Below are 12,000 nucleotides of genomic sequence, written 5' to 3'. Positions count from 1 at the left end.
GACGTCAGGGCACATATGTCAGCTTCAATGACGAATAAGAAAGGTCATTTTTTTTCGATTGAGACAGTTCCAGATCATAGTGGTCCTGCTGACGTCCGAGTGAAAAGCTCCCGTTTGAGCGCCATCGAAATGCAGTCCGTTGAATTTGTTTTTCGGCGATGTCAAATGAACAAGATTGTATTCCTCGTAAAACTGCAGGTGTCACTTTGTTCGATTCGTTGCGCGGTTGCGGACAATACACGTTGAATATTTTAAGCTTAAGCGTGCGCCATCTGGACGATGCGCGTGACGTCGGCGCGTCGGCCCCGCCCCTTTGCCTGCGCAGAGCGCTCCGTTCCTCGGACGAAACCACTTTTGGGTAAAACGTGTCAAAACAACGCCTCAAATGAAGCGTGTACCCGCCGCGAAATGCAGGTGTTGAATGGCAATGTTATCATTCCATTTTTTTGACAAGCATATACTTTTATGTGAGTTCACGATGCTCTCTTGAAGCTCGGGAGACATTTCTAACGACTCGGCCGGACGGATGGAGCGCTCCGTGTAGTTGCCATGTTGGATGGCCGCATCGCCGCTGCGGCTGCTGCACTCGGAGACGTCAAAGTCCACCTTCTCGTTCTGAATCCTGACACCAAGCACGGGCGGTTATTTGGTCGCAAATCACATTACAGTGAGGAATTTTTGGAGAAGGTGGAGTCCAAGGAGACGGGCCCGGTCCTTGGCCGCAAATCGGCGGCGATGATCCGCTTGACGGAGGCCACATCCTCCGCAACGCGCGTGGACGTCGTGTAAAATTTGGTCGGGTTTTGTCTTTTTTTATTATTATTATTATTATTGTTATTTTGAAGAAGGTTTCCTCTGACTACGTCCACGTCCTTTTGAGGAGGGGAGGGGGGAGGGTGTCTCACAGGCCATGAACAGCCACCCGCTGCCCCGCCGGGTCGCCAACGTGGGCTCACTGCTGCTCACCCCGCAGGAGAACGACTGTTTGTTCGGCTACCTGGGCAGGAAATGTGCGGTGAGTGCAAACAAATCCAGTGATGGCCAAACTCGTGCACGCCTTGAGCTTTTCAAACGGAGCCTTTTCACGCCATTAATCGACCTCTTGGGAGTGCAGACCCCCCCCCCACCCCCTTAGTCGATTTGCGATTTATCATTCAGCGCCGGTCTTGATTTACGAGTTCAATTCGTTTCCTGGCCAAGCTCAATTTGCTCTTTTTTTAATTATTAGTTTTGCTTTGAGGTCGGTTGAAATTCCACTACAAAGGTTACAACTTGCTGGGGTGCATCAGGGGTCCGTGCTTGGCCCTAATCGCTTGTGTTTTTTAATGATGTAAAGTCAATATCACCATTACTCTGCCAGACTTCACGGTTATTTGACTTGTTTTGATGATGTCAGCGAAATTGAAAATATGGTTTTGTTGTGCCAAAGAGGATCTTTCAAGCCGTTGGCGTCACAGACTTGCGCAATATCAACACTCAGTGACTTTGTCAAAATGTAAATGTTCAACAAGTTCTGTTTTCTAAACACGAATCTTGTTTTTTTTTTTTTTCGAACTTCGCAGTTGTAAACTTGTTCGTTGAAGTTATGTAAAAAAAAAATGTCATATATGGGTCGCAATATGCTACTGACATATGGTGTTCTTTTGTCAGCCGTGATGTAAAATAGATTGAGAGGAGCAACTTTTTTTTTTTTTACACACAGATTGCCTGTTGCCAATTTTCAAAATAAAAGACACCGATATGCCAATTGGAAAACAGTATCACAAAAATGATATGAATAGGCTATTCTTTCTGTGTGGCCCAGCAACAAATGCCTCGGAGACCGCTGCGCTAGTGCGCCTGCTCATTTATGTCCACGCGTGAACTTGACCAAATTCAATTTGGCAATGTCATAACCACATTAATCCCTCAACACCTGCGCTATTCTAATCCCCACATTAGATTATGCCTGCTCAAAGGCACAAATATTCACACGAGTGCTTCTTCTAACAACGAGCTGCGCGCCAATGTTTGTTTTTCTTTTCAAGCAAAGTTCATTCCATCCAGCGAATGGCAATGAAAGGAAAAGGCCAGCAATAAATCCTCTCTGGATGGGTGTTGCGATTATAGGGGGGGGGGGTCATTTCATTGATCACGATGATCATACGTGCAAATCAATCGCCTTTTGAAATGTGCCGTTTTGAACTCAAAATACGTGAATCGTGTAGTTCTTGAGTTTTTCCGAGGTCCCGCATCACAGACGTCAGCGGCGGTTTTGTACTCTTTGAACGCATTCCATGCATTTCACGTGTCCGTCATTTTCTGAATATTAATCCGCGTGCGAGTGCACTGGTCTGAGGTTTCACCTGCGATATCGGTGTGTGTGTTTGTATACGGATTATAATTTACACCGATTTTATCGGCCCTTAGTTGGGGTTTTCCACTAATCTGCCGATCGGTTTCGATGTCACAATTCGCCCATCAGCGTCAGTGTGTAATTTGTCTCCGGCAGTCGTCGCCGCCGCCCTGCTCCGACATTCACGGTTGAAAACGAAGAACAATTGAGGTTCAATGAATTGGGAATTATTTGTTATGGAGAGAGTCCCTGTTGTGCAAGGATGCTTCCAGCATTTCAAATTCAGTGTGTCAACCTCCAACTTTGTTTTGACGTTACACAGAGCGGCGGGTCCAGTGCAACGACGAGCGGAATCGATACGAGGGCTCCGAGAAAGACGCCGCCGTGCGCAATATATCCGCACCCAAAAGCTGCTTTATTTTTATGGGCTCGTATTCCATTTTTTCCCCCCGTCTTTTAGCGTCGTACTGTAAATGACGTCGGCGGCACGGGAGCGCGAAGAAGACGCAAAATGCACAAATCAAGACTACAAAACAAATTTGCTCTTTCACAAATGCAACATGTCAGGCTCTTCCGATCCCTCCGCATCACGTTTTTATTATTTTTACCATCGGTGGGCTCAATCGATCAAACCCAAATGCGGGCGAATCCACTTTTTGACGTGCGTACGCTCGCCATCTTTTGATGCGATACGGCTCGTGAGCAGGCAAAAAAAAAAACAAAAAAAAGTTAGGTAGCCTAGCAAGCTAGTGCTAGCGCTCGCGGTTGTGTACAAACACGCTGCCGTTGCGTTGAACACGCGATCTGACCGCAGCGGCGAATCCCCACCTTTTTGGACTCAAGTAACATAAAAGGATAATTGAAAAATCTGAAGAAGTACTCGCTGGGATACGCGGACATTGCGCGTGACGCTAACCCGGACGTCTGCGTTGGCGCAGACGCTGTGTTCGGCGGTGGTTCAGGTGTACGCCGCCGAGCGGCCGTGCGGCTGGCAGAAGAAGTGCTGCGGCGTGGCGTGTCTGGTCAAGGACAACCCGCGGAGGTCCTACTTCATTCGCGTCTTTGACATCAAGGTGAGACGTGCCGCTCGCTGCGCCAACGGAAACGGAGGAGCTGAGTGTTTGTTTGCTTCTTTGTTTCAGGGGGGCAAGACCATGTTCGAGCAGGAGCTGTACCACAGCTTCTCCATCAGCTGCGCCAGGTCTTACTTCATCTCCTTTGTGGGAGATGTGAGTATCAATCGGGAAACACAATAAATAAATAAATACATCCATAGTCATGCTGCTTGTAGGGAGGGGGAGATATGTGTACTGTATTTACAAGGGCTTCACCAGCACAGAAATCTGAATTCAATGAAAATGGCCGACTGGCTTCTGTCACTCAGGTCTGGAGACGCGGTCAGCTCCAAAGCTAACCCTAAACCTTCACCGCGCGGTGTGACGGTAGTTCTTGCCGACCCGCAGCGAAGCCCGGCATTGGTCAAAGCGGCTGTCAATCGATCGACGCCCGAAACAAGCCACGGGTTGTCTTTTTGTTTCGGAGTCACGCCGTCGCGCGATCCGTCAAAACTGCCTCGATCGCGAAACAAATAATGGCGCCGGTGAGGAAGTAACACGGCGGCGTTCAGCCAGTCTCCGTCCTGAGCGCGACGTTCTCATCACCTTCATGTTGGCGTCCAATTGTTTGAACATTATGAACATGGATCTGAAACTTGATTCTTTGTCTGATTTCTTTCGATGTTCCCATCATTTGGAAGAAGGAAGAAGGAAGCAGAGGGTTTGAGGTGTGGCCTGAAATCCACACCAAAAAAGAAATGGATGAATGGATGAACACGCACGTGAATGCAATCCCGAGTGAGTGACGCGTCGCCGGTTGAGCCATCAGGAGCTTGCGACTTTTTCTGGGCTTCCCCTTGTTCTTTGCGTTTTGTGGATGCAAACCTTTGACTTTCAAGAAAAGAACGTAAGATTTTCCCTCTGTCGGTCTTGTGCCAACTTAACAAAATGAAATCATTGGTGTGATCCCGACCGTGCCGTTTCCTGCCTTGGTTCGGCCAGTGAGACCAAGAGTCCACAATGTTGTTTTTTTTTTTGTTTGTTTTGCACAGTGCACGTAAACTTGGGGCCTCGACTGTGTATTTTTGAAATGTGACTGTGGCTTTTGCGTGTCGTTCCTCAGAGCAACCAGATCGGCTTAAACTTCGCCAGCGAGGAAGAAGCCAAACGCTTCCGAGCGTCCGTCAATGAGCTGCTGTGCCGCAGGCAACGCAAGACCGGCAAGTTCTCTCGTTTCCTTCCTTTTGCCCGGTTTCGCTCTCCGGCTGCCATATTGAAACTCCCCGATGGCCGCTCCCTCTCCCTCTCCGTCTCCCTCTTCCCGGCCATCTTGCTTCTTTGAATGGAACATCTGAGGATGCATTTGGACCTTTGTACGCTTTGTAGCCCATTTGAAGTTTTCCCTTACTCTCCTCCATCCTCTTCTCTTCCTTTTTTCCTCGACGTTTTGTTTTCCTATGTTTGTCCTTCCTCACCTCCCATTTTTTTTCCATCCTTTTTTTCTCTCCATTTCCTCTACTTTCTCTTCCTGTCATTCGGAATTTTCTTCTCCTTCTTCATCTCTTTTTTTGTTTTCCTGGATCTCCTTCTTTACCTTGGCGGCCACGAAGGGACAAAAAGAGTCGTCTCGCGCTCTCAACTAAAAGCTGCGACCGGCCAGCGCGTCCGTCTCCTGGCCGTGCTGTGTCGCCGCCCGATTTGCGAGCGGACTCGAACCACCAAAAGCGGAGCGAAACTTCAAACTGAAACCCCCCCGCCCCGCCCAAATCTCGACAGCCGTCTCGTGCAGGTTAATCCACACCGCGGGAGGCGGGTCCATCTGTGCGGCGTTCATGCTAACCTGCTAACCTTCTTTGAGCGCGGCTAATCTGCGAGTCTCAAAGCCGCCGCTTTGTTTCCACGCGAACGGCGAGTGGCGCCCACGCTTGTTGACAAACATTCATTGTCGCCGTCGTTGGATGAGACCCGACCGCTGCATTTGGGCAGTGTGGGAATTTCAAGACTCGCCGCTAGGAAAATTGGGATTTATTTGATTTTATTTTTTAATATTTGTGTGTTCGTATTGTTAATTTGACCGTTATCATATCGGAAATAATGTGTCGTGTGTTTGGATTTTTGAAGGCCATTGTGGGGATGTGCCATTCGAGGGCACTTTATACTCCCGAGGTCGCGTTGCGTCACGTGACCTGCAGGTTCCCTCGCTTAGCGCCGCCGCGATTGGCCAGTTTAGTCACGCGCTCTGACGACGTAGCCGGCGTTCCTCCCGGGTCCGCGGCCCAATCAATGGATTTTACAGCACGGGAGCGCGAAGAAGACGCAAAATGCACAAATCAAGACTACAAAACAAATTTGCTCTTTCACAAATGCAACATGTCAGGCTCTTCCGATCCCTCCGCATCGCGTTTTTATTATTTTTACCATCGGTGGGCTCAATCGATCAAACCCAAATGCGGGCGAATCCACTTTTTGACGTGCGTACGCTCGCCGTCTTTTGATGCGATACGGCTCGTGAGCGGGCAAAAAAAAAACCAAAAAAAAGTTAGGTAGCCTAGCAAGCTAGTGCTAGCGCTCGCGGTTGTGTACAAACACGCTGCCGTTGCGTTGAACACGCGATCTGACCGCAGCGGCGAATCCCCACCTTTTTGGACTCAAGTAACATAAAAGGATAATTGAAAAATCTGAAGAAGGTCCGCGGCCCAATCAATGGATTTTACAGCACAATTCAACTCGTCATCTGCTCATTTGGGCCCATTTTCTCAAGCGGACACGCTTCCTCGTTCGGCGACCAGAATGTGCTGAGGGGTCCCCGCCCTCGCTGTAGCGCCACCTCTGACTTGGCGAAGAACTGCAGTACGTTTTCAAAACTGAGCATGTTGGTCGCGCGGGTTAGTGGCAGTGATGTCGCCAGTAGAAAGGGGCCTCCGGGAGGGAAAGAAAGCCCACCGATCCGCGTTCAAAGTATGTGAACATATTTTCACCAACGTCCTCCCCTGTCCTGAGCGGCGTGACCACAGCGGCTTTTTCTTCTTCTTCCAATGCCGTCGGCGTAATCCACTCGTGTTGCCATCCTCACGGTAACGAGGGTACTTGTAAGTCGCTTCATTGTCGGTCAAATCTTTCGAAAGTCCTGCGTGAAAAAAGAGACGGAAATAAACATGAGCAGCTTTTGGATTCAGACATAGTCTCTGCATGTTGGCGCCATTGAGAAAATGAGCCCATCGATGACGCGCTCGGATCTGGCGTCGCTTTGTCCATCGCTGGGCTACGCGTCCGCCGCGTGTCCATCTTTGCTCGGGTGTTGGGACTCTGAGAATTGGGTCGGACAGCGAGGCATTTTTTGGGGGGTGGAAGTCGGATTCGTACGACTCCCGAGTCTTTCCAACTCTGAGTTTGCGCCGTCTGCAGAAGCGGCAATACGTGGGGGTGGGTCCGCAGGAAGTCGCCTGGCGGGGCCGGTGGAGGGATTTGGATAAAGATTAGCTGTTGCAGATTAAGGATGCCGCTGCACTTTGTAGAGATTATGAGGAATTGGAGGATGGACGACATCTGAAGCGAGGTCGAGATGGTTTCTTTTGAATGCAGACGTGCCGTGAAAAGAAATTCTCGCGTAGTTTCAAATCATAAAACAAATGCAAAATATCAGACAAGTATAACCCCCGTGTACTTAAAGTGCTATTTTGAAATGATTTCATTTCCCAATTAGAGGGGGGGGTGGGGGGATGGGGAATATGTAGGTTTCCTAACTCCCCGTGTGAAAACGGAATGGCCTTCGTTTTCACGGCGCTTCACGTCTTGCGCCTTTTGTCACGTTGCGGTCGGATTTCCGCGGAGATGACTTTTGCCTGGAAAATTGTACACGCAGAAGGCCAAAGTGACCGTGTGAAACCGCGGCGCCTCCCGCAGGTCCGACGCTGCACATGGCCACAGTGGACATCAAGAACCCGGAGATCAACAGCGCCCGCCTGCTCAACTCTCTGGGCTCGCAGTACCACGTCAACAATGTGCTGAGTCACAAGAAGGACAAGAAGAACAAAGTGAAGAAGAAGAAGCTGACCAAGGCCGACATCGGCACGCCCAGCAACTTCCAGTCAGTCGGCCTCCGTTTTCTCACTCCAGCTAACGTACACCGACGCAATGTTAGCCAGATGTGAAAATGTCGAGCGCGTCAAACGCAACCCAACGGTGGTGCTTGATGGCTCCTCGGCGTCAAACGCAATCTGTCGTGTGGCTTCCTCGCATTGAGCTGCAATCGGTATTTAACACCAAGGGCGCCGAATTTCAGGAAGAACCCAAATACGTACAAAGGGAGTGGAACAAATAAGGTCAGAAATGATGTTGCGTGCAAAAATGTCAAATGCCGCGCGGGAAAATGCATCGACCGCACAAAGAAAGAGAAAGCCTGGACGACACCCGAAATGGATTCGGAATCAAAGGGCAAAATGGACGCGTTCTGGTGCCGTGACGCAAACGAACCACAAACCGGCACGTAGCAAGTAGTACGGCAAAATATTTGAAGGGAGGACGGATGGGAAAGTGGCCCAAGAAGTTCTCCACAAAAATCGACGAGGATGAGGAGAAATGAAACCGGGGTGGACATTTCAGCGGGGTTATGATCCAAAACATTCAGCCGGGGGGGGGGGGGGGGGGGGGACGACTTTGAAGATGTTTCAAGCGCTCGTGTGTGGAGCAAGTGGCCAAAATCCCACCAGAGCAAAGTTCTTCCGTTCCTTGCATCCAAAGTAGCAAGTGAATACCACTTGGCGTGTTCAATACTTCTTTCTCATTTTTGCTTCCACACAACTTATTTGTTCTACTTTGATTGTACGTATGGTTTACTGGGTTGTTGCCAAGTTTTCATGCCAGTCGCGCCTCTGGAAATATGTTGAATGAGAAAAGTGCTGGTGCGGGACATATTTCACCATTTGAAATGTAACTCGGGAGGGGCGCGCGCGTACTCTGTAGCGTGAGTGACTGCGCTTCTTCCATCTCGTCCTCCAGGCACATCGGTCACGTGGGCTGGGACCCCAACACGGGCTTCGATGTGAGTAACAACACAAGAAGGACTTTGTCTGCGGGGGGCGGCACGATGACATCACACGGCAACAAGCTGCTGTTGTCACATGTAAAAAAAAAAAAAAAAAAAAAAACTTTCCGTTTTTCAACGTTTTTGAGAAGTTTGACATTTCCAAAAATCGAGACAGCTCCAAAAAATATTTCACATTTGTAAAAAAAAAAAAAAAAAATCCTCCCCCCCCCCAAATAGCGCCCCCTTCCAGACCACCGCAGCGTCGCTTCGGAGTTTAAAGTCGCACCGTCCGTAAAATGAAGAATAAAATGCGATCGAAGTCGCGCTGGACTAAAAATCACCATTGGGGAGAAATTGATTCGATCAAGGAAATGACAGACATCTGATCTGGAAAGGCAAAAAATGGGGGCGTTAACGTAACGGGAAGAAGTTCACGGAACCGATCGAGTTGGGCCAACTCCAGCCTGAACCGCGTTGCAAGTTGACCAAAGTCAGTCTCGCCAAATCCATCGAAGGCTTCATCCTGTGTCACGTGTGCGAGGTCCGTCCGGGCGGGCCCGGAGCGCCCCCGTGCCGAATGAAAAAGGGCAACTTGGGAGTCCGCGACCAGATTTTCTCAACGCCATCGTATTTCATACGCTGTCAATTTCAGCAGGAAATTATATCCAAATTCCAATTTTTCAGCATCAACATGAAGTCCTGATCATTGAGCTTCGCCTAGAAAAGTTGAGCAATTTCCAAAAAGTGCGTCCATTTCGTGAGCCGCTAACTATCAGACCGCCAATTTTTTTGCAATCTGGGGCCCCTCCCCGAATGCCCTCTCGAGGTCGCCGAGGGTTGACTTTTATCTCGAATGCTTGAGAATAATTAACAGCAGTCGTGTAAATACACACGTTTCTCTTGTCTTCTGATCGGTTCTTGTTTTTTTTTTTTTTTTACTTTCCGTCCTTAGAATCAAAAGTGACCCCAAAAACGGGCATTTATTCACCCGTTGACACGCTGACATTGACAGGGGGCCACCAGCAGCACATACACAGGAATATTCAAAAAAAAAAAAAAAAAAGTTTTTGACGTGATAGACAAGCTTCTTTTTTGGGGACTTGTCCCCCCCCCCCCCTCCAGCTGAACAATTTGGACCCGGAGCTGAAGAACTTATTTGACATGTGCGGCATCTCAGAAGCGCAACTGAAGGACAGAGAAACCTCCAAGGTCATCTACGACTTCATCGAGAAGAAAGGCGGCGTCGAGGCCGTCAAGAACGAGCTGAGGAGGCAGGGTGAGTATTCGTATTTGTGGGGGGGTTGGGGCTGGGTTGGTGGATTTTTTTTCATCACGGAAACGCGCTGAATGGCCGAGACGCCCGAGCGGAGCAAATACGTTGACGTCGTCGTCGTCTTTAGTTTGATTGCGGGCCGACCTTGAGGCCATTTCAATCCAGAAAGCGACGGGACGGGACGGGACGGGACGAGACGAGACGAGACGAGAAGTCGCACGAGCGGTCGCACGCGGTCTTACTATTTTGTGTCTCTCTCTCCCTGTAGCGCCCCCTCCGCCCCCCTGTCGGGGCGGCCCCGCCCCTCCGCCTCCCCCCTCGCACTGCTCCGCCCCGCCTCCCCCGTCCCGAGGAAGCCGCGGGGCGCCGCCTCCCCCGCCCCCCTCCCGCGCCCCCTCCTCCGCGCCTCCCCCGCCGCCCCCCCCAGGCCGGGAACTTTGGGCGCTCCGCCCCCTCCCCCCACCAGGGGCGGCCCTCACCAGCACCCCCCTCAACCTCCGCTTCCTTTGAACTCTTCCCCCCAAGCGCCTCCCCCGCCGGCCCACCGGTCCCCGCCGAGTCGGGGCGCCTCGGCCGCCCCGCCCGCCCCTCCGCCGCCGCCGCCGCCTCCTCTTCCGCCACCGGAGCCGGACGGCGTTAAGGGCGACGCGCCTCGCTCGCCGCGGCCCGGCGGGAAGTCGGCGCTGCTGGAGCAGATCCGGGGCGGCGCCCAGCTGAAGAAGGTGGAGCAGAACCACAGGGAGGCGCCGCCCGCCAACAGCGCCGGAAGGGACGCCCTGCTGGACCAGATACGCCAGGGCATCCGGCTCAAGACGGTAGCGCCCCCGCGCGACTGGCGTCGTCGCCCCCGACTCCGGTAACGCCTTTGTTTGCGCAGGTGTCGGATCATCAGGAGTCGGCCCCCCCGACGCCGGCGCCCGCCGCGGGCATCGTGGGCGCCCTCATGGAGGTCATGGAGAAGAGGAGCCGAGCCATCCACTCTTCAGGTGCGGTCCGGGGAGAAAGGCGGGCGCGTCCTTTGCCGTTTTCATTTCTGCTCTTATTTGGCTCGCTGGATTTTTCATGCCCGTTGGACCTTTGGAAAGCGTTCAATACTTACTTCGCCCGCTGTGTATTTTGTTGTCAAAGGCCAAAGTAGCTGGACATTTCTCCCCCCAGAATATCTCTTTGGTGCATTTGCAAGCAAATTCTGAATTCATATTTCCCCACCCAAAAGCCTTTTTCCTCTTTTCAGAAGACGAAGACGACGACGACGAGGAAGAAGACTTTGAGGACGACGACGAGTGGGACGACTGAAAACAAAAAAGTTTTTCCCTCGAGCGGCTTCCAACTGTACAGATTTTGCGTGTATTTATTTTGACTTAAATTATTGTCACTTCCGTCAAAGCTAACGAGCGCCTCGTTGTCGTCGTCGTAGTTAGGCGGCCGTCTTGAGAACACTTTTTTTTTTTTTTTTTTTCCTCACATTTTTGTCGACATTCCTTTTTCTTTTCCCTCTCCAAGACCAAAATTGCTACAGTGAAGCTATATATATTTTTTTTTTTTTTTTCATCGTTATGAACGTGACTGAGGCGCTGATTTGCACAGCCTTTTTTTTGTCGGCGTCTTCCTTCCTCCCTCGGATGTCATTTTCTTTCAGTCCCAAAAGTTCCGTCCCCGGCGTCCGATCGGTCTGCCGGGCGGAGGCCGTTTCGTGTTCTTATGCAAAGCGGATAACGGTGAACCAAAATGTAGACGGTGGAAATGAAATGTAATCGAGCTTTTAGCCATTTTGTTTTGAACTACGCCGGCCGGGCCAAACTATACGTGGAGAGATACTTAATAAATGTTCATATTTACACTCAACCACTGCAGCTCCTGCTTATTTGGGACGACATCGTCAAGGTCTCCGTTTGCCCCGCGATCGGCTGGCGACCGGTTGAGGGCGTACCCCGCCTCCCGCGGCGCTCCCGTGACCCTCGTGAGGGTCGGAAATGGAACGAGTGACATTCACAAAGCTGCGATTGGCTGTCTACCGCGCCTCCTGCCTGAAAATAGCTGAGATAGCGACCCCTGTGAGGATGAGCGGCTCAGACGACGGACGGGTGTGGATTGCGATTCCGGCGGCATTAAGGGCCACAGAACTAGTCTTGTTTGTCTGGCGTTGGGATCCCGACTGGACCGGTCCTGCTAGCGCAAGCGTGTGCCGAAAAGGGCTGCTAATAATTGGTGGTTTTTGCGGCAAGTCGAGGGGGGAGGGAGGCCGGACTCGGGGACCCGAGACCCCTCGCCATGCCGTCCGTCCGTTCGTTTTCCGGGCCGCTTATCCTCA

The 12,000-nt window shown here is 51.2% G+C and overlaps 1 pseudogene; it reads left to right on the top strand.

The window, feature by feature from the left end:
- Window positions 1-72: 72 nt before the first annotated feature.
- Window positions 73-11,977, top strand: LOC133511968 (actin nucleation-promoting factor WASL-like; annotated as a pseudogene).
- The last annotated feature ends 23 nt before the right edge of the window (window positions 11,978-12,000 follow it).

This window comes from Syngnathoides biaculeatus, chromosome 14 (genome assembly GCF_019802595.1).
Source record: "Syngnathoides biaculeatus isolate LvHL_M chromosome 14, ASM1980259v1, whole genome shotgun sequence".
Classification (NCBI taxonomy): domain Eukaryota; kingdom Metazoa; phylum Chordata; class Actinopteri; order Syngnathiformes; family Syngnathidae; genus Syngnathoides; species Syngnathoides biaculeatus.
Note: the sequence above shows the minus strand (reverse complement) of the source record. Positions and strands in the feature narration are given on the sequence as shown.